The 13,754-nt window shown below is 42.2% G+C and overlaps 1 non-coding gene across 1 annotated transcript; it reads right to left on the reverse strand.

Moving 5' to 3' along the window:
* Window positions 1-1,031: 1,031 nt before the first annotated feature.
* Window positions 1,032-1,138, reverse strand: LOC115708420 (small nucleolar RNA R71). Its single transcript, XR_004009921.2, has one exon. It is a non-coding gene; the product is annotated as a small nucleolar RNA R71 (small nucleolar RNA).
* Window positions 1,139-13,754: the final 12,616 nt, after the last annotated feature.

The following is a 13,754-nucleotide window of genomic DNA, read 5'->3' on the forward strand; positions in this document are numbered from 1 at the left end:
TTATTTTATAATCTGTCATTCACCCCAAGAATAGGATAGTAATTAATCATTAACAATTTGGGTAAACAACAACAGGATTCTCCTCCCTATTGTCTCATCTTGCTAAACTTTAAACTGTGTTATTAAGCTTTCTGAATTTCTTTCAAATTTTACTGTTTTTAAACTGTAATTGCTTTTGATTTACCGAATAGAATCATAAGTATAATTTAGTGGTACTTAATCCAATTCCCTGTGGGATCGACCTCACCTGTGTGAGATTTACTACTTGATTGCGTATACTTGCGTAGTGTTTAAAAATATAGCAACAAGTTTTTGGCGCCGTTGCCGGGGAATTGTTTAAAGATTAATATTACATAAAATTATACTAACTTCTACTTTGGTATATTTTCTCTTGCTGATTTTTCTAACCTTTTTCTTGCAATATTTTCTTTATTTATTTCAGGAATCCTAAGTGCATGCGCCGTCAAGGACAATCAGTCATATTACCAGTTGATCCTGAAATTGAGAAAACCTGCAGGAAGAATCGAAAGAACAAGAGGCAAGAAAGAGTTTCAGCAACTGCTGAAACATCAGAAATCATGGCTGCCAATGTGAACAATAATGTTGGGAACAATGGGCGTAATAATGGTAATAATGGAGGCGCTGTGGAAGATCAAGCTAATGGCCGAAGCTTGAGAGATTACATTCTCCCTACTCTGACGGGAGTGCAGTCATGTATTAGGCCACCGGCAGTGGATGCAAACAACTTCGAGATCAAACCTGCCATCCTTCAAATGGTGCAGTCTTCAGTTCAGTTTGGTGGTCTCCCTTCTGAAGATCCTAATTTGCATCTCTCTAACTTCATGGAACTTTGTGAAACTTTTAAAGTTAATGGAGTTAGCGACGATGCCATTAGATTGAGGTTGTTTCCATTCTCTCTCAGAGAACGAGCCAAGAGTTGGTTGAATTCTTTGCCACCAAATTCTATTGCTACATGGAATGATCTGGCAACAAAATTCTTGTCAAAGTTCTTTCCTCCAGCGAAGTACGCAAAGCTAAGAGGAGAAATTAATAATTTACGCCAACAAGATAATGAATCTCTCCATGAGGCTTGGGAGAGGTTTAAAGATCTGATCAGGAGGTGTCCCCATCATGGTATAGAGAAGTGGATGCTGGTTCACAACTTCTACAACGGGTTGGTTGGTAATACTAGAACTCTAATAGATGCAGCAGCTGGTGGAGCTTTTATGAGAAAGAGTGCTAATGAGGCATATGATCTATTGGAGGAGATGGCTCTAAACAACCAGCAGTGGCCAACTGAAAGGAGTCAATCCAAGAAAGTAGCTGGTGTGTTAGAAGTCGATGCCATCACAAAGTTAACGGCTCGGAGTTGAGGCATTGACTAAAATCATTGCAGGGCAAGCTAAGCAAGCCCAAATTGTTTGTGAGTTATGTGGAGGAAGTCATCACTTTTCGGAGTGCCAAGCAGATGTGGATGATTTGCCAATGGATGAAGCTAAGGCCATTGGGAATTTTTCACAGAACAACAACAACAACAATTATGGGTTCAACCAGAATAACAACCGAAGAAATAGTGGGTTCTATCAACAAAGAAATCAGAACCAACAGTTTAATCAGCAACAATCCTCTGGTGGAAGTTCTAGTTTGCAGACAGATTTACTGCTCCAATTCATGACTGAAACTAGATCTTCAATTAAAGACCTGCAGACTCAGATGGGCCAGCTAGCAACTCAGGTAGCAACCCGCCCTCAAGGAAATTTGCCTAGCACCACTGAAGTTAATCCTAAAGAAAGCGCAAGGCAATTACCCCGAGGAGCGGTAAGAAGTATAATGGGCCTGAGTTACCACAACCAGTTGAGGTAGATATAGAAACAAATGCTCAACCAGTGCCAACACCAACACCAACAGCAGAGAAGGCTACTGATAGCCCAGCACCACCACAACAGTCTCCACCGGTTAGTATTGATCATCATGTAAAGATACCATATCCTCAGAGGCTGAGAAAGTCAAGCTTAGACAAGCAGTTCACCAAGTTTCTAGAAGTCTTCAAAAGACTTCACATTAACATTCCTTTTGCTGAAGCTCTAGAGCAGATGCCAAGTTATGTGAAGTTTATGAAGGAAATTTTGTCAAAGAAGAGGAAGATGGAAGACTATGAGACGGTGGCTCTGGCGAAGAGTGTAGCGCTATTCTACGAAGAAACTCCCTCCAAAACTCGAGAGATCCGGGGAGTTTCACTATTCCTTGTACTATTGGTAAAATTGAAGGGATAAATGCACTATGTGATTTGGGAGCCAGTATTAACTTAATGCCCTTGTCAGTGTTCAAAAGATTGCAGCTAGGTGAAGCAAAGCCAACTACTGTAACTCTTCAATTGGCAGATCGATCGCTAGCTCACCCTAGAGGAGTCATTGAGGATGTGTTAGTAAAGGTAGACAAGTTCATCTTCCCTGCTGATTTCATCGTTCTGGATATGGAAGAAGACAGTAATGTTCCTATCATTACGGGAGACCTTTCTTGGCAACAGGGAAAGCACTAATTGATGTTCAGAAAGGAGAGTTAAAGCTAAGGGTACAAGGAGATGAAGTTGTATTTAATGTACTCAAAGCAATGACCTATCCTACAGCTAGTGACAACTGTTTTGCAATTGATGTGGTGGATCAGTTGGTGGAGACAAAGACACATGCTGAAGATCCTCTTAATCTGACTTTAGTACAAGAAGAGGTGGTAGAACAAGATGGTAAGGAAGCTTATGAATATGCTATGTGGCTCGATTCTTATGGACCGCTGAATAGAAAGTATTATGAAGAGTTAGGAGTCATACCAACAAAGCCTACCCCATCTACTGAAAAGCCTCCTCAACTAGAGTTAAAAGTCCTACCAGAGCATCTCAGGTATGAATATTTGGGTGAAAATAAGACACTTCCTGTTATTGTGGCTTCTTCCCTATCTTACGTAGAGACGAGATAAGCTATTACGGGTTCTAAGGAAGCATTCAAAAGCCATTGGATGGACTTTAGCAGATATTAAAGGGATCAGCCCTTCAACTGTAATGCATAGAATCTTAATGGAGGAAGGAGTGAAACCAACCATTGATGCACAACGTAGATTGAATCCACCAATGAAGGAGGTTGTCAGAAAAGAAGTTTTGAAGTGGTTAGATGCCGGGGTAGCATATCCTATTTCAGACAGTAAATGGGTGAGCCCAGTCCAAGTTGTTCCAAAGAAAGGAGGGATGACGGTGGTGAAGAATGAGAAGAATGAACTCATCCCAACTAGAACTGTCACGGGATGGAGAATTTGCATTGACTACCGAAAACTCAACAAGGCCACAAGAAAAGATCACTTTCCACTCCCATTCATTGATCAGATGTTAGACAAGTTGGCAGGACAAGAGTACTATTGTTTCCTTGATGGGTACTCAGGGTATCACCAAATAGCTATAGCACCGGAGGATCAAGAGAAAACAACATTCACATGTCCATATGGTACTTTTGCTTTTCGACGAATGCCATTTGGGCTATGTAATGCTCCAGCAACATTTCAGAGGTGTATGATGGCTATATTTTCAGATTTAATAGAAAAGTGCATCGAGGTGTTCATGGATGATTTTTCAGTGTTTGGCTCATCGTTTGACCAATGTCTGAGTAACTTGGAGTTGGTTTTAGCAAGATGTGAAGACTCTAATTTGGTGCCGAATGGGAAAAGTGCCATTTCATGGTTACGAAGGAATAGTCTTTGGGACATAAAATCTCAAAAGAAGGTATTGAGGTTGACAGAGCCAAAGTATCTACAATTGAGAACTTGCCTCCTCCAATTTCAGTGAAGGGAGTTCGAAGCTTTTTGGGTCATGCCGGGTTTTATAGAAGATTCATCAAAGATTTCTCCAAAGTGGCCAAACCGCTATCCAATCTTCTTGCTAGTGGAGTTCCTTTTGAATTTGGGAAAGATTGTCTTGAAGCATTCCAAATTCTCAAGGAGAAGTTAATCTCAGCACCGATTGTGACTACACCAAACTGGGAATTACCTTTTGAAATCATGTGCGATGCAAGTGATTATGCTATTGGAGCAGTCTTGGGACAACGGGTTGACAAGGTATTCAGAACCATTTATTATGCAAGCAAAACCTTGAATGATGCCCAACTAAACTACGCTACTACAGAAAAAGAGATGCTGGCCATAGTATTTGCTTGTGACAAATTTCGACCCTACTTAATTGGTAATAAAGTGATAGTGTATACAGATCATTCAGCAATCAAATACTTGATGACTAAGAAGGATGCCAAACCACGACTGATTCGATGGGTTCTTCTTTTGCAAGAATTTGATCTAGATATAAAAGACAAGAAGGGTACTGAGAACTTGGTGGCAGATCACTTGTCAAGACTAGAGCTGGAAGAAAGTCAGAATACAAAAGAGGTACAAATAAATGAACAATTTCCCGATGAACAACTCTTTAGTGTGAGGGAAAGTCTGATGGTACCATGGTATGCTGATTATGTTAACTTCTTGGCTGCCAATATCACTCCTCCTGAGCTATCTCGTCAACAACTAAAGAAGTTCTTTTCTGAGGTGAAACATTATTATTGGGAAGAGCCAATCCTCTACAAGCACTGTGCAGATCAGATAATAAGAAGGTGTGTGCCTGAAGAGGAGATGTATTCTATTCTTAATCACTGTCATGCTTTACCATGTGGGGGACACTTCAGTGGAACTAGAACAGCTGCCAAGGTGTTGCAAAGTGGATTCTTTTGGCCAACACTGTTCAAGGATGCTAGTACTTTTGTGAAGGCATGTGATCGTTGTCAGCGTACAGGAAACATCTCAAGGAGAAACGAAATGCCTTTGACAGGAATCTTGGAAGTTGAATTGTTTGATGTATGGGGGATAGATTTTATGGGTCCTTTTCCTTCATCGTTTAGCAATTTATACATCCTATTAGCTGTGGATTATGTGTCAAAATGGGTGGAAGCTGCAGCCACACCAGCTAATGATGGTAAAACAGTCCTTCGGTTCCTTCAAAAGAACATATTCACTCGGTTTGGAACTCCCCGAGCAATCATAAGCGATGAAGGGAGTCACTTTTGCAACAAACAATTCGAAGCACTCCTTTCGAGATATGGTGTTCGTCATAGAACAGCTCTACCTTATCATCCGCAAAGTAATGGCCAAGCTGAGATTTCTAACCGAGAAATAAAGATGATTCTGGAGAAAACGGTGCAGAGGTCAAGGAAAGATTGGTCAAGAAAGTTGGATGACGCATTGTGGGCTTACAGAACAGCGTTCAAGACGCCAATCGGGATGTCACCATATCGGTTGGTGTTTGGAAAGGCGTGTCATTTACCGGTGGAGTTAGAACACAAAGCTTATTGGGCAATGAGAACTCTAAACATGGACTTAAAAGCTGCTGGGCAGAAAAGACTACTACAGTTGGATGAGTTGGAAGAATTTCGAAATGAAGCATATGAGAACGCCAAGATTTACAAGGAAAGAACTAAGAGATGGCATGACAGAAATCTAGTCAGAAAAGAGTTTCAACCTGGTCAACAAGTTCTACTCTTTAACTCAAGGCTAAAGTTGTTTCCTGGTAAATTAAAGTCAAGGTGGTCAGGGCCATTTACGGTGATCAAAGTGTTTCCCTACGGAGCAGTGGAACTAAAAGGTGAAAGTCCTAATACTTTCAAAGTGAATGGACAGCGATTAAAGCTCTACTTGGGAGGTCAATTTGATCAAACCAAGTCCGCCATGATTCTGGCGCCACTTTGAAGATCTCGATCAACGTCTAGCTGAGCGACGATAAAGTTAGCGCTAATTGGGAGGCAACCCAAGTGTTCTTTTGATTTAGTTGAACTTTTTTTTAAGTTTACTGTTATTTTTCTTGATGTTCATTCTGTTTCGTTACTGAAAAAAAAAAAAAAAAAAAAAAAAAAAAAAAAAAATTTTGGTTTTTGGTCAGTGGCCGCGGCCATGAAATGTCTGGCCGCGGCCAGAATTGTATTACAGAATGGCCCGTATTTTCGAGATTTCTCGCCGCGGCGAGGGTATATACCGCCGCGGCGAGATAACACTTACAGAACAGGCCAGATTTCCACGAATTCTCGCCGCGGCGAGGGTATATGTCGCCGCGGCGAGATTGCCAGTTTTCCCTTTTTAAATCCCAAAAACCCTAACATTTCAAAATCACACCTCATTCAAACACTTTCTTCTCCCAGCCGAAAACCACCTCTTTTCACCCTAATTTCTTCATCTAACCCCATTCAAACCAATTTTCCTCAAAATTACCCATAAACTTTCATCCCAAATCATCATAATCTCTTATTTCTCTCATCTAACACTCTTTTCCTCTAAAAATCCATTCCAAAATCCCTAAACCTCACCCAAATTTCAGAAAAATCACTATTCATCTTCTTCTTCCCTAAAGCTTCAAGGTTCTCATCAATGGAGGTTGACTAAAGAGTGATTTTCATTGAGGTATTGATTCTAAGACTTCCATTCCAATTTTTATTGAAAAATTTGTGAATTTGTTGGATAGTTTTGAATTATTTGGTGGATATTTGGGATTTTTGCTATATACATTGTTGAAATTGATTGTGTGAATAGAATTGGGTTAAATTGAAAGGGATTTTAATCCCGGGAAGTCAATTTTTAAGGGGAAGTGCTGTCAAAATTTTGAAAAATCTTGAAAGTTAGAAAAAAATTTGGGAGTTATGGGTCCAAAGAGGTCAAGGGTCAATGAAGAGGGAGCTTCATCATCCAACCCATCTAGGGGACGCCCTAACCTTGATAGAGTTAGGTTTGCCAACGTGGAGGCTCAAGAGAGGTTTTTAAAATTGAAAGATAGGGCGTTCATTGAAGATAGAGGGATAGACATAGTCAACCTAAGCCAAACTGCCAACATTCCCCCTGCTTTTGCATCTATTAGGGATCAAATCCTACAGAGGCAGTGGACTAAGTTCGTCGATGTCACTGAGCGTGGTAATCAAACTCTAGCTTTGGAGTTTTTAGCCAACTGGCCTGAAAGAGAAGAGGGCAAAGTTAGAGTTAGGGGGTTAGAGTGCCTGCTACCGTAGACGCTATTCATGCCCTTTATGATCTCCGAACTTTCACTTATGAAGAACAACAATTGAAACAACAATTCTATGAGAGAAGTACGAATTATGTGGATATGGCTGAGACTCTAGGGTATCCTGGCCTTAGGTTCCATGAGCTTAGTGGAGTACCATACCAATTGTACCGATGTGAACTCAATCCAGTGGCCAAGGCTTGGCTATACTTTGTTAGTGCAAGGATGCTCCCCAACAAGCATTTTTCTGATGCTCAAATGGACAGACTTAAATGGGTTTACGGTATTATGAAAGGGTATAATCTGAATGTGGGGGATATTGTTCGAACAACCTTTGATATTATGGTTGAGGGATCTTCCGGTGGAGGACTGGGGTTGGCTGGAATAATCACTGACCTCTGTGAGAAACATGGAGTACCACAGTACTCATATGATACAAAGGTACCGCCCCAACGCCCTATTACTTTGGCGACTGTTCTGCGCTTCAAACCTCCTCATCCTCATGGTCAACCGCCAGTTCAAGGAGGTCCTCCGGCAAGAGAAGAAGAAGAACGTGAGGACATCGAACCACCACGTCTTGTCGGGCCTCTTGACCCTGCCATGCAATACACTCACAATCAGCTGAATTATCTGATTCAGCAGAACATTCATATGCAAAACTACATGGCCCAGAGGAGTATCTTCGATGAGCAGCAGGTGGCTCAATTGAACACCCTTGTCACGAGGATGAACATCGGTGTAGAGGATCCAAACTATTTTCCCATGCCACCCCGTTTCAACCCGTATGACCAGCCACCGCCGCCAAACCCCTTTTAAGGGGCTCAGGTAAGTTTCTCTCACCCTGGTTTATTTTCACACATTGGGGACAATGTGCATCTTAGTTTGGGGGGGGAAACTTAATTTATTTTTTAGCGCTTATTTGTTTCAGTTTAGTTTTTTTTTTTTTTTAGTCTTGCGTGATAGCTAAATTGAAAAATGGATTGAATTGTTGTTATTCACTTGTGCAATGGATTGAAACATAACTGTGTGCTTGACCTGCAACTGTTTGAATTAAATTGGATGTGTGCTAGGAAGTGATTCATGTAGGTTTAAAACATTTGCTATTCTCACATATCACTTGTGTTCTATTTGGATTGTGGAATGATTGATTGAACATGGAATAGAATTTGTTTGACATACTCTCTTGAAGCGAAATCCTTGATGATTTTTGTTTGGAAAATGATTTAGGCAAATTTTCTTTGGATCGATTGAGCCTTTCAAGCCTACCTGAAAATTTTTTTCCTTAGTATACCCAAAGTTGAGCCTTAGCCTGTTTTAAAATTTTTCACCACTTCACGGAGCTGAATTCGTTATTCTAAACTCTTTTCACCCTGAACATATTTTGTTATGCCATGAGCCCTGAAGCAAGTTTGGGGGGGGAATAAGTGCTGTAAGTGAAAGAAAAAAAATATAAAGTGTAGGAATGAGAGATTGAAAAAATAATAAGAATATTGTGTGTTGTGCCTATGAAAAAAAAAAAAATGTGTCTTCTTGAAAAAAAAGTTAAGAAAATTATGAGGTGCACACACAAGAAAAAAAATTGCAATCTCTTATTTCTGTTTTTGGGATATATGGAAAGAAAGCAAAATAAATGTCTAGGCTTGCTTGGTTAATAGTGCTTATGGTATAGTATAGCCTAAATGACTTCTCATCTACCCATGTACCTAAGCCATGTGATTTTAACCGAAAAAGACCTATTGATTCCAGGTAGAAATTTGTCAACATTAGTGGAGAGAGGTATGTCATTCAAACTTATTGATCATGTGTTAGTGGGATGTTGGAAAGTTAGAACAGTTGTGATATTGATGGGAATTGCGATGCTTTATGTTTGTATGAATTACTTACTTGTAAACTGCACATTCAACTTAGTTCTTAGAGTTGGCACGTTGAAATTCTGGTTATTGAGGGATTGAAGTTGTGCAGGTGGTGGTAACAATTTAATTGTTGGAAAGTTCAGCTATCATTTTTTTTAGTTTTTTTTTTTAGTTTAGTCTTAGTTTACTCGGGGACGAGTAAAGAGTCAGTTTGGGGGAGTTTGTTAGGCTATTTTTAGCCTATGTTATGGATCCGATTTATGTGCATTCTTAGCTGTGTTGGGACGGAATTACGCTTGTTTTCTATGTTTTCAGGTTCTTTGGAGTAAAAGAGGTCTCGGGTGCAGAAATTCACTGAAAGACGTGCTGAGCCGAAGAAAAACCTTCATTTTTGAGTTTTTGCATATCTGGCCGCGGCGATGAAGAGTCTCGCCGCGGCGAGATACGAGAAACAGAGAGAGGCTGAATTTGGCATAATCTCGCCGCGGCGAGAGGAAGCATGGCCGCGGCGAGATCCCGTACGGACCGGGGGTAATTTCGTCCATCGAACCCTAAATTTCAAGTATAAATAGAAAACTGCGATTGGAAGTCAGGGAGAGCGATTTGGAACCCTAAAACACAGCTGAGAGCGGCAGGAAGAGCGTAGAGATTCAAGTGAAGATCCAGAATTCACCCTTAAACAGTTCTTTTCTTTATTCCTCTTTAATTTATTATTGTTGAATATTGCTATAGGAATGGTTATGGATTTGTTTCTGAACTAAATTTCCCATCTAGGGAGGATGATGATTGTTGTTTAATGTTTTCCTAGTTAATGTTTAATTACCATTCCTCAATTCTTGTGTGTGTGAAATTATCTTAATTTGTGTTTAATTTCATGTTTAAGATTGATCACCTTGTGCATGCTCTATGATCTCAATTCAAAATCTGAAAAGTGAGAATTGAGAATGCTAAAATTAAGATAATCGATGTTCTATGTGAAACGGAAGTATTTACATGACTTATGTGACGAGTAGATTATTGCTTAATGCTGATTTCATGTTAGTTTAATTAAGGAATTAATTAGATAACATGTGATTTAGAATCTAGAAGATCTGAAAGGAGCTAGGTTATTTTATAATCTGTCATTCACCCCAAGAATAGGATAGTAATTAATCATTAACAATTTGGGTAAACAACAACAGGATTCTCCTCCCTATTGTCTCATCTTGCTAAACTTTAAACTGTGTTATTAAGCTTTCTGAATTTCTTTCAAATTTTACTGTTTTTAAACTGTAATTGCTTTTGATTTACCGAATAGAATCATAAGTATAATTTAGTGGTACTTAATCCAATTCCCTGTGGGATCGACCTCACCTGTGTGAGATTTACTACTTGATTGCGTATACTTGCGTAGTGTTTAAAAATATAGCAAGTCCTCCAGAAACCTGAAGCCTCCGGAAGACTCCTCAAATGGGCGATGGAACTGAGTCAGTTTGACTTGCATTACGTGCCCCGGATTTCTGTAAAAGGCCAAGCCTTGGCAGACTTCATCACCGAATGTAATGAAGCCGAGGCAACAGCCAATACTCCGGAGCCACCCATCCCCACTTGGAGAGTATTCGTGGATGGAGCTTCAAACGAAAACGGTTCGGGAGCCGGAGTAGCTATGATATCACCCACTGGGTTGCGGCTCCAGGCAGCACTCCGATTCAACTTCACAGCTTCGAACAATGAAGCCGAATATGAGGCCCTGATAGCAGGGCTAAAATTGGCTAAAGCTGTAGGAGCCAAGAGGGTGGAAATCTACAGTGATTCCCAGCTGGTCGTAAACCAAGTATCCGGAGAATACCAAACCCGCGGCGAAAGAATGGCCGCGTACGTAACAATAGTCCGGGAACTGCTCCACGAGTTCACGGACTACAGAATAGAAAGAATCCCCCGAGAAAAGAACGCTCATGCGGACTGTCTGGCTAAGCTAGCCTCGGATAGTGAGATCGAAGAGCTGGGGGTAGTACCCGTGGAACGCTTGGCAGAGCCAAGCATCAAAATAAAAGAGGCCACACAAACGGTTGGGCAAGAACCCAGCTGGATGGTCCCCATCATAAAATACATAACTACAGGTGAGTTGCCCCAAGAGAGGGCACTGTCTCGAAAGATTCAGTATCAGGCTCATCGTTATGTAATGATGGACCAAATTCTCTACCGGAGAGGACTCAGCATGCCTTATTTAAGGTGTGTATCGGACCCTGAAGCTAGACAAATCATGCTGGAGGTCCACGAAGGGTTCTGTGGAGATCATACGGGAGGACCCAGCCTCTCAAAGAAAATATTGAGGCAGGGATACTTCTGGCCAACAATGAAAAAAGATTGTATAGACTATGTCCAAAAGTGTGACTCGTGCCAAAGGTACGCGAACATACCGAGAGCTCCTCCAAATGAGATCACGCTGATGACAAGCCCCTGGCCTTTCGCGGTCTGGGGCATAGATCTCATCGGGTCTCTACCTACGGGAAAAGGAGGAGTAAAGTATGCAATAGTAGCAGTAGACTACTTCACCAAATGGACAGAGGCTGAGCCTATGAAGACAATAACCGCTAAGAAGGCGTTGGACTTTGTTGTCAAAAACATAGTGTGTCGATACGGCTTACCTCACAAAATAGTCTCAGACAATGGAAAGCAATTTGATTGCGAGGAATTTACTGACTTCTGCAACCGACACGGAGTAGTGAAAAGCTTCTCCGCGGTAGCCGGCCTCAAACAAACGGCCAAAGTGAGGCGGTCAATAAAATCCTAAAGGTCACCTTGAAAAAGAAGGCTGTGGCTTGTAAAAATAACTGGCCCGAAGAATTGCCAAGGGTATTGTGGGCCTACGGACGACCCCCGGACCACAACCCAGGTCACTCGCCGTTCTCAATGGCATACGGTTGTGAAGCAATGGTCCGGTGGAAACATTATTCCCATCTCACGGGAGAACGACTTATGATCCGCCACCAATCGTGCCCCCGCTCCAAGAAGCTGCGGATCAAGTCGAAGAACTCCGGGATGAGTCCCAAATACGTATGGCCGCTTATCAAAAGAAGGTGACCAAGTATTTTAACTCCAAGGTTAAAAACGAGAAAATTCGCTATCGGTGACATGGTCCTAAGAAGGGTCTTCCTACCACCCAAGAACCCGGAGTGGGGGTACTTGGACCAAATTGGGAAGGACCATATGAAATCGAGGACGAAATCGGCTCTGGCACTTACAAACTGAAAAGAATGGACGGAACTACTGTCCCAAGAGCCTGGAATGCCGATCACCTCAGAAAATACTACCAGTAGCGAATTAAACTTAGCTTTTGTTTAAAGGGTTTGTACCGTCCAAATGTATGCCTCCTCTATATTAAATAAAACTGAGTGCCTTAAAAACAAAGTTTCTATGCCACTCAGGGGGGTACTAGGGTATACCGCACGGACAAACAAAAACAAGCTAAGTAAAATATCCTGACCCAAAGGGCAGGTCAAGCTAAGTAAAACATCCTGACCCAAAGGGCAGGTTAAGCTAAGTAAAATATCCTGACCCAAAGGGCAGGTCAAGCTAAGTAAAATATCCTGACCCAAAGGGCAGGTCAAAAACATGCGCAAAAAATAAAAGGCGTAAGTATGAAATCCTGGGCCAAAGGACAGGTTGAAATATACAAAGTGTGGAAAAAAGATCGCACATATATATATAAAAAAAAATATATATAATAAAATATCCTAACCCGAAGGTTAGGTCATACACATATAAATGGCCCGGGGACAGGCCTTAAATTGTCTCCCCTTTAAATAAAGGCTGCCGCCTGTAAGTAAACTGTTCTAAGGCAGCAGCAAGTATGTACAAAGAAAAAAAAAAAAGAAAAGAGTTATAAGAAGAACGGGTACAATCTGGGTCAATAATAGGGCAGCTCAGTCAGCCCGTGGCGGAAGACGAGGTCCGATCCGTGCCTCAAGCTCAGCATCAAGTCTCTTCTTCTTCTCCCGAAATTTGGCAATCATGTCCTCGGGTTTGGGATAGAAAGAAAGCTTGATACTCTGATCGTTGGTGGCCCAAGCCATGTAGACACCATCATCAAAGCGCTTCGGGCACCGGGCACAGGAGACGGGAGAAAGGAGCTCGGCCCTCTTGGCCTTCCTAATAGACTGATCTTTATAGTCCCGAAGCTCCTTCAACTCCGCAGCCAGAGCGGCCTTGGATTCAATATCCGACTGGTGAGTCTCCTCTAGAGACCTCACCTTAGCGGCCATTTCGTCCAAAGCCTCCCTGGCCTCCCGAAGGTCCCGCCTAGCCTTCTCGGCAGCCTCGGTTTGAGCCCTTAACTCCTCCTGATGATGGGCCTCCATCCTGCCTCTCCGCTGGGCCTCGGCCTGGATCATGTCCTCCGCCTGAGCCTCCCTCCGGATGGCCTCCTCCTCCCTGGCCTTGGCCCTCTCTTCCTTAGCCTTGGCCGCAGCCTCCTGGCGCTCAGCGGCCTCCTGGTAGATCTGCCTCTCCGCAGTAAGGTCTTGAAGGACCTTCTTGACATCGTTCATGTCCCCAAAATCGGACAGAGCGAAGCCATGGCTTATGATGTTCTTGGAGAGGCGACCAGCCTCAGCTGCAAGCTGAGCCATAATGGGATGTAAGGAAAAATTCCTCAAAGGAAGAAAACAAAATACAAACACCAAAAAGGAAACGTAAGAAGTTGCAAAGTACTTACCACTGTGAGGGAATGGCTGAGGTCCTGGACTTGGAAGATAGAGTTCAGGGAAGCGCAAGTGGCAAACCGCTTGGGCGCACAGCGTGTAAGCTGAGAGGCGAACTCCCCGGTCATTTCCGCAGCAAAAGGAGCCAGAGTGGGC

This window comes from Cannabis sativa, chromosome 1 (assembly GCF_029168945.1).
Source record: "Cannabis sativa cultivar Pink pepper isolate KNU-18-1 chromosome 1, ASM2916894v1, whole genome shotgun sequence".
In the NCBI taxonomy this organism is placed as follows: Eukaryota; Viridiplantae; Streptophyta; class Magnoliopsida; order Rosales; family Cannabaceae; genus Cannabis; species Cannabis sativa.